We start from the raw sequence: 18,144 nt of genomic DNA, 5'->3' as shown, positions 1-18,144 counted from the left end.
AGAGTCCGCAAAGTCCGTGGAAATTCAGATCGAATAATCCAAATAATCCCTTAAACTACAAGCTCGACTATTACCCAAATATCTATCAGCTAATCAGTTTTGCACGATATATTTCATGTTTTATCGTTTATGCAGCTTTCATATGGTCATAAACAGCTCTGTCGTTAGCTACCAGCTTATCAGTTGGCTCATGAATGCATTGGTGCTTGTTACAATTTCCATATTCACCGTATGTATTCCATGCTTTTTCGCTTTGTAGGCGGCATTAAGGAATGGTCCTCGAAAGTTCTCACCTCAACTGTCTTCCATATAACCCTTCCACCCTCCGGTACTGTTCGGTTTCCCGATTCTGACTATCATTTGTGCGGGCAAGGCGGCTGCTTTCCGGGCCATCTTGATGAGCTCAGCTCCGATACCATCCTTACCAGCTGATTTTGGTCTTTAGCTGTTGGATGGCTCCTTAACTTCCCTCAAGTGGGCTGGTTGGCTTCGTCCGTTGAACGCGTAGTCATCTCTCGCTGCCACTTTCTTTACCTGTACTTCAGCGCCATTCAAATGTTCCTCTAGTGCTGCTTCACCTTTCGATCACCACGTTCGTCCGTCGATGCTCCATCCTTATCCCGGCTCGCGGCACGAAGCCTTTGCGGGATGCGTTGAGCTTCTGATAGAACTTGTGTTTCTTGAAGGCACGGCTTTCCATCTCTCGCACTCCGCTTCTTCCAGGCGGCTTTTTTTCCTGAAAAGGCGGGTCTGCTGTCTCCGCTTGTCATAACGTTCACGTTCTGCCGGGTACCTTGCTGCGCGCGACCGCCCGCGCTCGTCCTTCTCAGAATCTGTCTGCACTCTTCGTCGAACCAATCGTTCTCGACTTCGTCCCACCTGACTTGTTCTCCGCTGCGTCGTTAATGGCTGCTTTAACTGTATCTCAGCCCTCAGAGAGCCCCATCGAGCTCACCTCTTCGGCAACGCTGCCTCGAGATGCTGCGCGTGCATTGGCGACTCGGTTGCTTCAGTCGCTCTGGGTCGTACCGCGGCGGTCGTCGAGCCGAACATTGTTGATGAGGATGGTTTGGGCGCAGTTTAACCATCACCAGATAGTGGTCAGAGTCGATGTTAGCGCCGATGTATCCTGACGTCGATAATGTCGGAGAAGTGCCGTCATCAGAACGTGGTCGATTGTGATTCTGTCTGCGGTGGTGATCTCAGGTGTACCGATACGGGCTGTGTTGGAAGTAGGTCTGCGAATGGCCATATCTTGGAGCGGCGAAATCAATTGGTCGTAGGCCGTTTTCGTTCGTCAGCGGTGAGCGCTGAACTTTCCAATAGTCGGTCTAAATCCTCCTCTTGCCAACCTGCGTTCAAATCTCCTATGATGATTTTGACGTCGTGGCAGGCGGTTTCGTACTCACGTTCAAGCTGCGCGTGGAATCGTCCTTATCATCATCATGCTTCCGGTTGGGCTATGCGTTGATTATGGATTGAAGAACCGGCCTTTGATCCTCAACTGCATTCTTTCATTGATCGCCACCACCCGATCACGCGCCTTTGTATCATACATACTATAAGCTGTTCCCAGTCTGTGTGTTGCCGCAGCTCTGTAATGATGATTCCTCTAAACTTTCGCACCATTGATCCTTCCAACAAACCTACGGCGCTACGATGCCGAATCCACGTCCTTCAGCATCAGTGGTACGTGTGCTCCGATGAGTTGAGATTTGCGGTTCCACGAACCGAGTTTCCAATCGCTAGTCCTTTTGTCGCAGTGGTCTTCGCCGATGGTTCCGGTCCGTACTTCTTGTTGATTGTTCGTTGCTATGTTTTTTAAAGGCTGGCTTGCAGGGCCTGACACCACCTAAATTTCCGGAGGACCATTTCCCTTATTCCGGTGGACCATGGTGCAAGTTCCTTAGAGTCCCTCCTGGCACTCGGACGATGATCAGCCCCTAACATGGAGAACAGACGCTGTGTGAGCCGATCCTGCATGGAGAACAGACGCTCATAAGATTTGCACCTCCGGAAGAGCAAACCCCCCTCCCTGTCAGCATACGATAGTTCCCACTGGGGTTGGTTACCGATCTTCCCTAAGGTTGCTCGTTCCGGACAGCACCCGGGAGGTAGGGATAGGATTTGCTGGTAAGAGGCTGGGACCGCAAGATGGGGTCTATTTTATCCTTCAGGTACGCGAAGTACCAATGGTGCTACCAGCATTCTGCCGTGCCAACAAAGTGATATCCCAGATCATCTTCCTCGTCTGTCACCATTGGTGAATGAGTTCTGGGAGTTATCAAGCCGGCTTCGTTGAGACCGCTCGACAAGGACCAGATCTTTACTGTGCAGCAAATCCTTCAAAAATGCCGTGAATACCAGGTTCCAACGCATCATCTGTTCGTTGATTTCAAATTTTTTTTCGTATGATGCACCTAAAATAAAGTTTTTGGTTTTTCTCGCACTTTGCATTAATTAGTTATTAATTAGAACTTGTTTTGAATTTTGTAAATACATGCATTTTAAAATTACCGCCGTATACTCTGCCATGAACGATTTTGTTTTTCACCATCCTTCTTCTTCTTTTTCCTCTGAATTCGTCAATTAGATTCAACAGGTTTTCAATCAGGGATGTCAGAGGATATTTTCAAATTCTTCACACCGAGTAAAAATTTCTTCAAATGTCTTCAGTATCAAAATTATAGTTATCTTAGAGAAAATTCAAAATCCAATAGGCTTATAATTTCAATCATCTCCTTGTTTATCGTTTTTTTTACACTCAAATTGTTAGAATTCAAAAGAATATTTTTATTCTTCATGAGCAAGCAATCACTTTCCTTGGATTTTTTAATGAGTCTCTAATATATTCAACGGACTTTTCTAACTAATTTCTTTGTGGAAGTCTTCTGAATTTATTTTAAAGAATTGCCTATGGGATTCGGAATATACCTGAATATATACCTGGAAGCTTCCACAAGATTTTCAACGAAACCAGGATAAATTTCTAATGCATTTTAGGAGAGATTGTTGTTGAACATCCAGATTTTCTGAAGACTTTCAGATAAATTTCTGGAGGAACTTCAGGTGAAATGCTTAAAACTTCGGAGGAATTACAGGAAGAGAATTCCTGAGGGTTTTCTGAAGGTTTTCCTGAAAATTCCTGGAGGTTTTCTGAGCAATTTCTGAAAGAGTTTCAGTAAGTTCCTGAAGAAACTTCCGAAGGAACTTCGGATAACTTTGGAGGAACTTCCAAGTATTTCTGGAATTTCGAAGAATTCCTGGAGGAAATATAAGAGCAATTCAGAGCATAATTCCACGGTATTGGAGAATCTTTCGGCAACATTCTTGGGCGTCATCAAGAGGATTCCTGGAGAAACTTCCGAAGGTTCTTGGAGGAAATTCCAACGAATGCCTAGGAGCTTCGAGAGGAATTCTGGAAGAACTCTGGAGAAAGTCTGAAAAGAAACAAACTAAGGAATTTCTGGAGGACTTTGATGGAAATATTGAAGGATCTCAGAGAATTTCTGGACGAGCTTGGAGGAGCTCTAAAGTACTTCAAGGAAATTCTGGAGAAATTTTCTGAAAATCTCTGTGGAATTGCTGGACGAATTCCTGGAGGAACTTCAAGAGATTTCAAAAAGAATTCCAGAATGGATTTACTGGAGAATTCATGGAGGAATTTCAGTTAAAATGCTGAGAAGAATGAAAGTATTTCTTGAAAAAATAAAAATTCAAGGAAGAATTCATAAGAAAGTTAACGAGTTTCTTCTAAGTCTTTAATAAAATCTCTGGCAGTTGTTTATGAGATTCTTCTATTTTTTAAATGATTTTTTAAAACAATTTCAATTTTTGTCGACATTCGTAAAATTTCTCTATGGAAACTTGAAAATTTTCTGAAGTGAAAATAATTTCCTTTGGAAATTTAGAACTTTCGTAAAATGTGGTACATGGAAATTCCGAAGAGACATCCTAAAATTTCAAATACAAATCCGGTACATCACTTTGAAATTCAAGACAAATTTCTTGTGAAAAGGAAAATGAATAGTTTGTGGGTTCAGATGATTTTCCCACAAGAACTTAGAAATTTGTTTGTGGAAATAAAGATGAATTTCCGTTTCAATTTTGGGGGAACCCTTTATTTGCCCATACTGAAATTGTTATAAATTTCCAGAATAATTTTAGAAGAAATTTCAATTTCAATTCTCTTGATTTTCATGAAAAATTTCTCAGAATTTTATGGTTAATTCTCTCTGGAAATACCGAAAAGATCAGATGAATTATAAAGAAATTTAAAAAAATTGGTTCTGCCAAAATACTCATAATGAATTCTGTTTTTCTTGCCGTTTGAAATAAATTAGATCAGTTTTGCGTTCTGATACAATGATCGATATACCTTTTAACCAGACACTTCGAAAACGCCTGCTCCCAGAAAATTTAAACGAATACTCCATCAGAATTTTAACAGCACATAACTAAAAAATGTACGTTTGACTCTAAATATGTATGCATTAACATTATCAACCGCCTAGTGTAAATGTGTTTTTACGTTAGAAATTTAAAGCCGAAACATTAATCTATATGTATAACTTTTAATATTTAATATTGTCTTCAAGTATCTTTAAATAAGAGGTAAGTCTTCAAATATTTTGAAAAGTCTTCAAAGTCTCTTGAAATAAATGTCTTCACAGAATTCAAGTGTCTTAAATTGAAACTGTACTTCAATCGGCATCCCTGTTCCAATTCCATCCTGTCAAAACGTAGCATTTTTCGGTGTAGCACCAACTTAAATTGGAAGTCAGGACTTTCAGAACCGAACTTTCTTCCGCGAAGTTTTATCTGTCAAACTAATTGATACGTTGTTTAGCGCATCTTTAGGCGAATCCAGCGCACTACTTCCGAAGTTTCGAAAGTTGCTTGTATCTGCAGAAAAATCCACCTTCGGTATGAATAGCGTTCTAACTTTGTTCCGGATAGACAAAATTTTGGTCGATGCCCCGAAATCGCAAACACGCCCTCTCTCTTAAGCAGACCTCAGAGGACAGGAAAAGTTTGTCCAACTCTTGAATATTGAAGAAAAAGATTGATGGTGTGAGTGCGATCCGAATATATTGACGTAAATATTGATGGAAATCAGAAAAGTTTGATATTCTTTTCAATATTTCTCCTCATCTCCCCCGCTGTTTGCCCACAGGAGCCGATGACAGTTGAGTGTGTGCGTGTTTTGTGGTTTATACATCTCAGGGTTATACCTTTCTTTGATTCAAGTAGTTAAGAAAAATTGAATTTTTCTTCAGCTACGGCCACGTCGGTTAATCAGTGAAAATATTGAAGAAAAGTTCGATGAAAGGTTTGATGAGAAAAGTATTGTCAATATTATCGGGCCGCCACCAAACCGGACCGCGCGATTGAGCACTCGCGCTGCGACGCGAGTCGCGACAATTTGAAATATTTCATTAGTAGTGCGCATCATGCACGCATGGATGTACTATCCCTCGTTCCCTCGTTTGTCGGGTGAAGATCACTGCGTCCAGATTTTAGGACTATTGTGATATACCCTTTTACTGTGAAATACGCAAGTTATCTCAGTAACATGTTTGTCACTGAGATACCTTGGTATCGACTGAACTCAAGACCATCTATTAGATGAATGAAGATCCTGAGTTACATTGTTGACTCCCCATTCTGAGACAAGCTTTATGAAGCCAACCACGTCCTTGGGGATAAGATCATATGTCAGCAGGCCTAAAAGGGCTTGCTGAGAACTGAACCTACGTTGGGTGAGTGCACTGCAATAGCAGAGGATGTGTTCTGATGTTCTCTCTCCTCGTCACAAGAGCAATTTGAGGTTTGGATTGCTCCGATCTTTTGTAGATGGTATCTGCAGGGGCAGTGTCAGTTATTAGACCGGTGTAGATGTTGAGATCCCTTTTATTTGAGACCTAATAGTTGTTGGGTTTTCTTGGGGTTAATCTTACGAGCCTTTTGGATTGCTCGTATGGGAAGTACATTCAGTTTGATGTGATTGACTGACCATATATTTGTTCAGTTCCATTTTAAACAGTCTGAGATCCCAGAAGGGCTCAGGGCCAATGAACTTTCATTAGATCCATTCCTGGCTAGCTCATAGCAATCTCGTTTCCCTCTAGCCCGTATGTCCTGGGATCCAATATGGTAGACTCGATTGCGTATGGATAAGTTTTCAAAGCCAGAATGCATTCCCACTAGCTTTGAGTTACAAGTGTAGTTATTAAGCGACTTAAGTGCCGCTTGGCTGTCAGAGAAATATTATTTTGCAAATCTATACTTTCTCCTCAGGCATAATAACGCATTCTAATATTGCATATTTCCGCCTGAAATACTGGGCCACTGTCCTAAGTGGACAGAATTTTTTGTTAGGGCCATAGATTCCGGATCCTGTCAGATTATTCATTTCGACCATCTGTGAAGAAATTTATAGAGCCTGTTGAACGTGGGTCCACCTCCTTCCCACTCCTGGCGGAAGGAATGACATCGTAAGGTAAGTCATAATTGACTACCGTTTCCATCCAGTCACTACAAATTCCTATTGCGGGATTTGTGCAAATTCATTTAATATGCTGAGGTGACCCGTAAGGTCTCCCGACAGCAGTGTTTTATTCTCTTTAACCTTAGAGCACTTTTTCCGCTGGCTTTATGAATTGATCTAACCGGGGCAGGTGAAGCATTGCGTCGGTAGGGCATGGGTGTACTACGAACTGCACCAGTGATGGCTATCAAGCGGTGCGTTGGATTTTGATGGACTTAGCCCTTGCAGCAGCCTCTGTTTTTAGGCCCAGACAAGGGAAGCGTAAGTTGTCCTGGGACGGACATAGGTTTTATATCCACATGATCATTCTGGTTTTAGGCCTCATCTTTTCAAGGGTTTTGAACAAACCAAAGTGTATTGAGACCTTTCTGCACAACTGATTGGAGATGAGAGTTCAATTAAGCGTCGTGAGACACCTAGATACTCCACTTGAATAAACTAATTGTGTTTGATTCAAGAAAAGGGGTTTCAGTTGTACCTTTCTCCGTTTGGTGAAAGGGATAATGGAAGTTTTGTAGGATTATGCCTATTGATACTTTTGACACCAGGAAAATGTGATTTAGGCAGATTGCATTCTTTCCACGATAACTTTCAATTTGCCTCGTACAATAGCGCAACGTCATCGCATATCCAACCACTTCGAAGCCTCTTCTCTCTAGCTGTCTAGAGCTCATCCACCACCAGTGACCACAACAAAGGAAAAGCACTCCGCCTTGAGACACCCTTGTTTTGCTTTAACAGTGATATGTGAACCGCTAAGCTCAGAGGAGATTTTCCGATTAGCTAGCATAGCATGTACCAGTAACAATGCATGGGTCAATTTTCTCCTCAACATTGCTGACCCTATACGAATAAGAAGCGTTATCGAATCGCCCTCAATATCAAGAAATGCTACAAGAGCAATTTCTTTTGCATTAATGTTTTTCGATTTTTGAACTACCGTATGTAGTCCGGATCGTAGATTTTCCACTTTGATAACGAATTGGTTTTTTGACAAAGGCATTGCTTTCATAAATTTTGATTTATGTACTCATATTACCTTTTCCATAATTTTGAGCATTACAGAGGATAAACTTATCGCCTGAACTGGGGTTGGTTTTATCTCTCTTGCCTTCGGAATGAAGACAGCCCGGATTTGACATAATCTTGGTATATTCCCCAAATCAGACTCGCCTTAAAAATCTCAACAAGGTGGAACCAGTGTTTTCTCTTTTTTGGATCAACGCTGAAATATTCCATCCATGCCAGGAGACTTAAATGGCTCGAAGATCTCACAGCCCTCTCAACCCTGGCCCAGTGAAAGCTTCCTTGCAACCTTTATTGCGTCTTTTTAGCCCAGAAACCGCAATTGGATCTCTTGTGGATCTAGACAGCAATTATCCTTGGTCGCCGATGGTCGACTCAGGGATTGAATCAGGAAGTGGATCTTTAACAATTCGCTCAGTGTATCGCTAGGCTCTACGAGTGAGCAGACAATCCATCTTTCAGGCTACCCACACCATTGGAATGGTCTTTTGAAAAGTTTTTGGAGTCTGGCCACTGCGGGTGTATTCTCATGCTTTCACATTGGAATCCACGATTTCCGTTTGGCTGACCTTATTTCTTTGTTGTAGTTCGTCAGGGCCTTTCTGTATAGGCTCAATCGCCGTTCCTTGCGATTGCACTCCCTACGCAGTTTTCCTAAGCTTCTCAAGTTTTATTCCTTGGAACGTCTCTACTCGAACTAGTTGATTTGGTTGGACAGCTCTCTTGGTAGGCGTTAAGTTTGTTTTTAATGGATTTGGACGCATCTTCAATTGTGTTATGGACTTGATGTGACTTTCTATGATGTACTCTTCGGATCGTAGGATAGCTGGTAGGTTTCCCAATCAGTTTTCTTAGGATCTTTAAACATTTTTCCATCGATGACCCTTCCCATTCGAAGATGATGTATTTATGGTCTGACATTGATATTTCTTCAGAAACATGCCAGTTTTTTTTTATCAGAGATAGACCGACTACATAAGTCAAGTCCAAAACTTCCTGACAGAGAGTTTTCAAACGTGGCTTGTCACCAACATTACAAATGTCAATGTTCTTGGAAGAAAACTGTAACAGGTACTCACCTCTGGTGTTTTTTAGTACTTCCCCATGATTGTAGTGGCATTTGCGTCGCACCCTATGACGAAGGGGATGTTGTGTCGGTGGCTGTGGGCTACGAGCGCAGCTATTTCTGGAGGAGGTTTCGTCCACGTCCTCTGGGAAGTATGCAGGAACCACCAGATCTCTCTACTCCCTCTGGCGGAAGGTACCTCCATCCTGACCGCTACGATGTCCCTATGAATTCTGAAATTGGAAAGTAATTGTTATGAATAAATAGCCTCTAGGAGAAAGCTGCTGTCATCATATACCAACTTACATGAGTGTTGTGGAATACCTTGTACTGGATTTTTGACCCATGGCTCTTGAATGAGGGCCACGTTAAATTCTCTTTGGTGAACCTCCGACAGAGCACACCCGTGGCGCTCTCGCATGGTGGAGGTTCACTTGCAGCTTTAGTCGCCATTTCCGGGTTCCGCTTTTTTCCGGACGACGACTGTCCGGCTTTGAATGTTGCGGATCATCAGGATGTCGTTTGGTATTACAGTCTGGGTTTTCTCTCTTCCTGTAGCAACCTGGCCCGCCAGTTTCGCCTCTGTGGTCAAACTGTCGCTTTTACTTGCCCTTTTAGATACCTTTGGTTTGGTACCACTAGAGCAGGGGTCGCATGTAGCTTCGAGCTTTTCCTTTAGAGGCGGACAGACAGCCTTTATGGTGGCTGGGTGAGATTTACTAACCTCTTGAACCGAGGCTTCCTCAGATTTCTCTTGGTCGCCTTCCAGTTTGAACCTCCCGAACGGAAGCCTCCTCAGATTGCTCTTGGGTCGCCTTCCAGTCGGATTGGCGGTAGCGGCAGTCGGTTGATCTGTAATCTTCCTTAGTTGGATTTCACCAAATCGGTAGTTGAGGATGTATTTGGACTTCTTCAACTTTTCCATGGATGTACTATCATGCGCACTAATCAGAAATGAGTTGCGACGTCTGATAACTGCAGATATTTCATTTTATTGAAAACAAATTTCCGATTTTCTACTATACACGGAATATATCTCGTCGACGAGATCTGGGGTCTGCTATAAAAGCTATCATTTGTGAACGCTCCCTTCATAAATAGTTTTCGGCTTTTGGCGCGAACGCAAATTGGGAACCCCCTCGAACGAAGGTTCAACCGTCAACGTCAAGAACGTCGTCATCACGTCTTTGTTTTGTTTACGCCGGCAAGCTCGAGTGCGAAAGTATTAAACAAAAAGTAAAGACGTTTTTCAGTTCAAAAATATAAATATAAAGAAAAGATGTTCAGCTATGTAAAAAGTTCTTATTTCACATTAGAGCATCCAAGACGATCAATGTTCAGCTGGTCTATAGATCGTGTAACTTAAAATTGGTAGCAAGTAAGTACAAAAAATATCAACAAAATATATAAACTAAAAACCAAAAGTACCCAATCGTGGGTTGTTTCACTCAACAAAATCGTACTTTGGGTTAAAAACAGAAATTTGAGTAAACATGACTTTTCTGTATCCACGCCCGTTTCAAACTACTCAGAGAACTGAGTGAAATTGTCTTGGAAATTGTATTGTCGTTTCTTTTTTCTCACGGAAATCTCACTATTTTGCAAAATTTGAGTAGTTCCACCTTTTACGAAAAATGAATAGAAATTCATTGTACATATATAAATTATTATTAGTGTGCGAGACATCGTGCAGTGTTAATGGAGATGTCATGAAAAATCTGCACTGGCAATAATTCTAGCATATTTATATGTGGCGAACATAAATTTTGACTGTAGTATTTCCCTTATAATGGCTTTGTGAATTCATATATTGTAGGGTGCTGTCAAAACGATACACCGCGCGGCTGTTGTAATGTTTCCAAAAGCACATTTAAAAGATATTTTAGTTACTAGATAAAGATTGTCGCTGTCGTCGCTGTCCGGAACATCTTTTGCTGGCGAGGATAGGGGAGCTAAATGTCAAAGGAAAAATCCATACGATTTGACGGTATGTACCACATGTTTCGGACAGCAGAACAAAGGGAACCGAAGCGACAATCTTTATCTAATATAAATAACTATCTGCATACTGAATTCCACGCGTGTTTTCTCATTTGAAGGAACAACCGCACCCTAGAACGCCCAATGTTATCTCCCCATAAGAATCGAGTATACGGGCAGCAAAAAGCGCAGTGCGTCGATTCCTTTGAGGAGCGCCGCGTGTATTTTTGGGCAAATGCGTTAATAGCATATCAGGAAATTTGCGATTTGGGCAACTTATTTTGTAAACAAACATTGTTCTATGATTGCGTAGATTGGCGATTTTCTCAACTAATTCCCTTACCTGATAGACCTATTCTATTGGTATACCGTGGTTTCTTAGAAATGCTTCTTTAGCAGGAATTCGCCTTTAAATGTTTGTTTACAAAATAAGTTACGCCATCAACTTCCACTCCTCTTATAAAGCACGATGCATGCTAATTAGTATACAAACATTGAAGGAACGACGGAATGCGATGCTTCTTTCATTGATGTTATCTCGAACAAGGTCGACTCAGAAGTATTATCTAAATTTTTTATATCCCAAACCTTTGCGAAATCGAACTTTTTGCCTGTAGTAGTCATCATACAAACTATGCGAAATTCGGACCCATAAATCAAATGATGGCTACTTATAATAAACATGATGCTAATTGATTTCAACATCTAAGACTAAATTGAAACAATACTTGCGTACTCAGTAAATGCTTGGTGTGAATTTCATATCGGATAAAATGTTTAGTAATTTAAATCGAGAACTATATTATAAGACTAAATCTGTATCAAACGGTCTACAAACATGATTGACGACAATAAACAAACAAAATCGCAAATCGGTCCCGATATGTGGAAACACACATAACCCTTGTTGACTAATAACTATAGATAGTAGAATCTATAGATGAGCGAATCATGGCTGAGTCGATTTTTTGTACACATATGACGTCACAGCCCTAACGTTTCCATTGAAATCTGACGTCATGCTCGTTTGGAACGTTTGACAGTTCGTTTGGAACAGAGGTTTATCTTCTGTCATCTCTATATTCCACTATTCTATATCTACATGTATCTACTTCTAATATGATACCTTATCTATCAGCTGTCTCTATAGCAGCAAGTACTCAATGGAAAAAGTACCCATTATGAAGTTAACTAGTTCAACTCATTAAAAGAGTAAACACCGTTAACTCATTAACGAACTCATTAATTTTTACTCATTGTTCGAGAAACTTTTTTTTTTCAATTATGGGTAAATTTTACGCTTTATTACACACAAAGTTTATTTGTAAATTTTCTTTAGATTTTTGCCAATAAAAATGAGTGGATTTTTATTAGTGTGGGGAGATGGGTTGCGTGTATGATGACTTTTAGGTAAACTTGTTTTTTCAGATGCTGTGCATGACCAAGCTATAGTATTAAATGATCTATAGTTTACAGACAATAGTACTAGATCAGAATCATTTATAGTATTTCGATAATAATGTTATAGTCGAGCAAAAGTCAATTTTGTTGTTTGTAGAACTCAAAAATAAGCCGAATATTGTTATCGGAAAGACTTAGTGATATTCGATTAAATAGTTTCCCATTTATAGCAGGTGAAAATTAAAATATTCTCAAATGGTTTGAACTTTCCTGACAAACGTTTAGCAAAGGTTTTGCAACAAATGGGCTCGTTTTTCGACATCGTCCCCGGTAGGAGTAACAGCAAACGTCGACCAATGGTGGTTCGGCTCGAAGGCAACGATCATTTAATGATGAAACGTTCGTACTTGGACAAGGAGACTGGAGAAGCAGAAGAACTGGTTCGAATGGAAACGAGCGACCATTTATGCATCATGGAAATTACAATGCCACGAAATCACGGCTGATCTGTTGAACGATGATGAATTTGATCTTGTTTTAATTTAGAAGATTGTGATGAGCGCCTGTGTAGTAGTGGAGAAGATTTAAGTTTGAATGATGAATTTCTAACCGTCTTGGGCTAGATCAAGCATTTGGGACAATTCTATGAGCAAACCCGGGTGGAAGTACTCGCACCTCATAGTTTTCAAATGAATCGAAATGCCAAAATCAAATGTCTAATCAATTTGGGATTGGTTCTGGCTCGCATGTCCCGATGATGCAATCGGTAGAAGACATCGAAAGAAATATCATGCAACAACACCAAGATCTAAAGAGAAAAAAGATATTCAATGGGAAGCAAAAGCTAATAAAAACACAATTGAAATTAAGAAACCCATTTATGTTCCATCAGACAACCCTCAAAAGAATCTTCCCAACCAATAATGGCAACACGAAATCAAATATTTCCTCATTTTCATTTATTTAGTTAACATCTAAACAGATAACACTGAATCAACAATTTGACGCCACAATACACGGTTCGAGGCCGCATCTCTCCATCCTCGGATACGCCCCACGCTCGCCAAGTCGTTCTGCACCTGGTCTGCCCATCTCGCTCGCTGCGCTCCACGCCGTCTCGTACCTGCCGGATCGGAAGCGAACACCATCTTTGCAGGGTTGCTGTCCAGCATTCTTGCAACATGTCCTGCCCATCGTACCCTTCCGGCTTTAGCTACCTTCTGGATACTGGGTTCGCCGTAGAGTTGGGCGAGCTCATGGTTCATTCTTCGCCGCCACAAACCGTCTTCTTGCACACCGCCAAAGATGGTCCTAAGCACCCGTCTCTCGAATACTCCGAGTGCTTGCAAGTCCTCCTCGAGCATTGTCCATGTTTCATGTCCGTAGAGGACTACCGGTCTTATTAACGTCTTGTACATGACACATTTGGTGCGGTGGCGAATCTTTTTCGACCGCAGTTTCTTCTGGAGCCCGTAGTAGGCCCGACTTCCACAGATGATGCGCCTTCGTATTTCACGACTAACGTTGTTGTCAGCCGTTAGCAAGGATCCGAGGTAGACGAATTCCTCGACCACCTCGAAGGTATCCCCGTCTATCGTAACACTGCTTCCCAGGCGGGCCCTGTCGCGCTCGGTTCCGCCCACAAGCATGTACTTTGTCTTTGACGCATTCACCACCAGTCCAACTTTTGTTGCTTCACGTTTCAGGCGGGTGTACAGTTCTGCCACCTTTGCAAATGTTCGGCCGACAATGTCCATGTCATCCGCGAAGCAAATAAATTGACTGGATCTGTTGAAAATCGTACCCCGGCTGTTACACCCGGCTCTCCGCATGACACCTTCTAGCGCAATGTTGAACAACAGGCACGAAAGTCCGTCACCTTGTCTTAGTCCCCGGCGCGATTCGAACGAACTGGAGTGTTCGCCCGAAATCTTCACACAGTTTTGCACACCATCCACCGTTGCTTTGATCAGTCTGGTAAGCTTCCCAGGGAAGCTGTTCTCGTCCATAATTTTCCATAGCTCTACGCGGTCTATACTGTCGTATGCCGCCTTGAAATCAACGAACAGATGGTGCGTTGGGACCTGGTATTCACGGCATTTTTGAAGGATTTGCCGTACAGTAAAGATCTGGTCCGTTGTCGAGCGGCCGTCAACGAAGCCGGCTTGATAACTTCCCACGAACTCGTTCACTAATGGTGACAGACGACGGAAGATGATCTGGGATATCACTTTGTAGGCGGCATTAAGGATGGTGATCGCTCGAAAGTTCTCACACTCCAGTTTGTCGCCTTTCTTGTAGATGGGGCATATAACCCCTTCCTTCCACTCCTCCGGTAGCTGTTCGGTTTCCCAGATTCTGACTATCAGTTTGTGCAGGCAAGTGGCCAGCTTTTCCGGGCCCATCTTGATGAGCTCAGCTCCGATACCATCCTTACCAGCTGCTTTATTGGTCTTTAGCTGTTGAATGGCATCCTTAACTTCCCTCAAGGTGGGGGCTGGTTGGCTTCCATCGTCCGCTGAACTGACGTAGTCATCTCCTCCGCTGCCTTGACTTTCACTGCCTGTACTCTCAGCGCCATTCAGATGTTCCTCGTAGTGCTGCTTCCACCTTTCGATCACCACACGTTCGTCCGTCAAGATGCTCCCATCCTTATCCCGGCACATTTCGGCTCGCGGCACGAAGCCTTTGCGGGATGCGTTGAGCTTCTGATAGAACTTGCGTGTATCTTGAGAACAGCACAGCTGTTCCATCTCCTGGCACTCCGCTTCTTCCAGGCGGCGTTTCTTCTCCTGAAAAGGCGGATCTGCTGTCTCCGCTTCCGTCTATAACGTTCCACGTTCTGCCGGGTACCTTGCTGCAGCGCGACCGCCCGCGCTGCGTCCTTCTCCTCCAGAATCCGTCTGCACTCTTCGTAGAACCAATCGTTCCGTCGACTTCGACCCATATACCGCCGTTGTTTCCGCTGCGCCGTTAATGGCTGCTTTGACTGTATTCCAGCAGTCCTCAAGAGGGGCCCCATCAGGCTCACCCTCTTCCGGCAACGCTGCCTCGAGATGCTGCGCGTATGCAGTGGCGACATCAGGTTGCTTCAGTTGCACGGGGTCGTACCGCGGCGGTCGTCGGTACCGAACATTGTTGATGACGGATAGTTTTGGGCGCAGTTTAACCATCACCAGATAGTGGTCAGAGTCGATGTTAGCGCCACGATATGTCCTGACGTCGATAATGTCGGAGAAGTGCCGTCCATCAATCAGAACGTGGTCGATTTGTGATTCAGTCTGCAGTGGTGATCTCCAGGTGTACCGATACGGGAGGCTGTGTTGGAAGTAGGTGCTGCGAATGGCCATATTCTTGGAGGCGGCGAAATCAATTAGTCGTAGGCCGTTTTCGTTCGTCAGCCGGTGAGCGCTGAACTTTCCAATAATCGGTCTAAACTCCTCCTCTTGGCCAACCTGAGCGTTCAAATCTCCTATGATGATTTTGACGTCGTGGCTTGGGCAGCTGTCGTACTCACGTTCCAGCTGCGCGTAGAATGCGTCCTTATCATCATCAGTGCTTCCGGAGTGTGGGCTATGGACGTTGATTATGCTGAAGTCGAAGAACCGGCCTTTGATCCTCAACTTGCACATTCTTTCATTGATCGGCCACCACCCGATCACGCGCCTTTGCATATCGCCCATCACTATGAAAGCTGTTCCCAGCTCGTGTGTGTTGCCGCAGCTCTGATAGATGGCATGATTACCTCTAAACGTTCGCACCATTGATCCCTTCCAACAAACCTCCTGCAGCGCTACGATGCCGAATCCACGGTCCTTGAGCACATCGGCGAGTATGCGTGTGCTCCCGATGAAGTTGAGAGATTTGCAGTTCCACGAACCGAGTTTCCAATCGCTAGTCCCTTTTCGTCGCAGTGGTCTTCGCCGATGGTTCCGGTCCGTACTCTCTTGTTGATTGTTCGTTGCTTATGATTTTTTAAAGGCTGGCTTGCAGGGCCTGACACCAAAACCCCTAAATTTCCGGAGGACCATTCCTCCTTATTTCCGGTGGACCATGGTGCACAGTTTCCTTAGAGTCCCTCGCTGGCACTCGGACGATGATCCAGCCGCCCTAACATGGAGAACAGACGCTGTTGTGAGCCGATCCTGACATGGAGAACAGACGCTCAATAAGATTTGCACCTCCGGAAGGAGCAAACCCCCTTCCCTGTCAGCATACGACCATAGTTCCCACCGGGGTTGGTTACCCGATCTTCCCTAAGGTTGCTCGTATCCCGGCCAGCACCGCGGGGAGGTAGGGATAGGAGTTGCTGGGTAAGAGGCTAAGGACCGCGAGATGGGGTCTATTTTATTCCTTCAGGTACGCGAAGTACCAATGGTACGCTTTACCCAGCATTTGCCGTGCCACGTCACTTATTAGGGGGACGTAAAAATAATGTTTGCATAAATTACTAGTTTTTGACTGATTTATCGATCTTTGGACACTTTGACATACGACACAATCATAATAAAACCAAAATTGAATATCTTCTTGAAAAAAAACCATGGAGTTAAGGCCTTTTTGATATGAAACATGCTCCCAGCGCACAGTGTGCAAATTCGAGCCAAAAAACGGACGCAATTCAACCACGGTATGTACATATCTGGAGATTACCTTAAAAAAAAAAAAAAAAAAATCACAAAAATCCAAAGAATCTGATGGTGCCGACCCCTTTGCCGTTAGAATACTGGAAGTGTCCTATTTTGTCCAATTTCCCCTACAAATAAAGGATTTTGCTAATACATATGTTCACATCAATCGAAAAGACAGGGAAAACCTTGACTTGTGTTATGGAAATATCATAATAGGCCTCCCATATATTTTGAACACGGATAAGTGTCTCATTTTGTCTAATATCCCTATAAAATGCTTCCAGATGATACACATTTAAGATTCGAGGAGATCATTAAATGAATTACTGTCAGTTATGGAATTCAGGACGATGAAATAGTGTTATCCTCGGACAATTCACTGGGAATCTGTTTAGTGTCTGTTTTTTGTCTGATGCCTATAATTTAAAAATATTTTTCAAAAGTATAACATCAAATCAATTTTCATTTAGGAAAATGTACTAAGATCCTTGAAGACTATTGTAGGCATATCAAAGGCTATTCCTTTTTACAGGGTCCCTTCAGTGTCTCATTTTGTCCAATATCCCTTATACGTTGAACCTTTTTTCAATTTATCAGAACACACAAATTAGCTCGAGAAAATTTTGTGAAAATCGGCGAATTATCTGGACAAAGAAATGTGACTTTTCCTAGGGGGTTGAATAGTGTCTGATTTTGCCAAATATCCCCTATAGTTGAATGAAATTTTAAAATCAGATAGAGCAAATCAATTAATAACTATGAAAATTATAGTAGCATACTTGCTTACTTAGTGGACATATTAAAGAGGGGTTTTTTTTCTTTTTCAGAGTGCATCGTCCAGTGTCTCATCCTGTCCAATACCCCCTATACATTGAAATTCTTTTAATGCAAAAAAAACATCAAGCTCGAGAGAATTTTGTGAATTGTGCTAATTTTAGCAAATCACTTGAATAATAAAATAAGGACTTAGCCTCGGCCTTAGCTAAGTAACAGGGAGCTGGGTAATGTCTGATTTTGGTCAATATCCCCTATATTTAAATGAAGTTCCAATATATAGTAGAGCAAATCAATAAATAACTTAGAAAACTATATCAAGATCTAAGCTGATTTTCACAAAATTCTTTAGTTATTTTGATTTGTGTGTTCGTATGCATTAAAATATTTCCTAGAAGGATATTTGTCGGGATGGGACACTGGACGGTGCACTAAGAAAATCAACCTTTCTTTAACATGTCCACAATAATATGCAACGATCTTGATATAGTTTTTAAGTTATTTATTGATTTGCTCTACTATATATTGGAACTTCATTTAAATATAGGGGATATTGACCAAAATCAGACATTACCCAGCTCCCTGTTAATTAGCTAAGGCCGAGGCTAAGGCTTTATTTTATTATTCAAGTGATTTGCTAAGCAAAATTCACAAAATTCTTTCGAGCTTTAATTGATGTTTTTGTGCATTAAAAGAATTTCCAATATAGGGGTATT

This window comes from Armigeres subalbatus, chromosome 2, assembly GCF_024139115.2.
Source record: "Armigeres subalbatus isolate Guangzhou_Male chromosome 2, GZ_Asu_2, whole genome shotgun sequence".
Lineage (NCBI taxonomy): Eukaryota > Metazoa > Arthropoda > Insecta > Diptera > Culicidae > Armigeres > Armigeres subalbatus.
Note: the sequence above shows the minus strand (reverse complement) of the source record.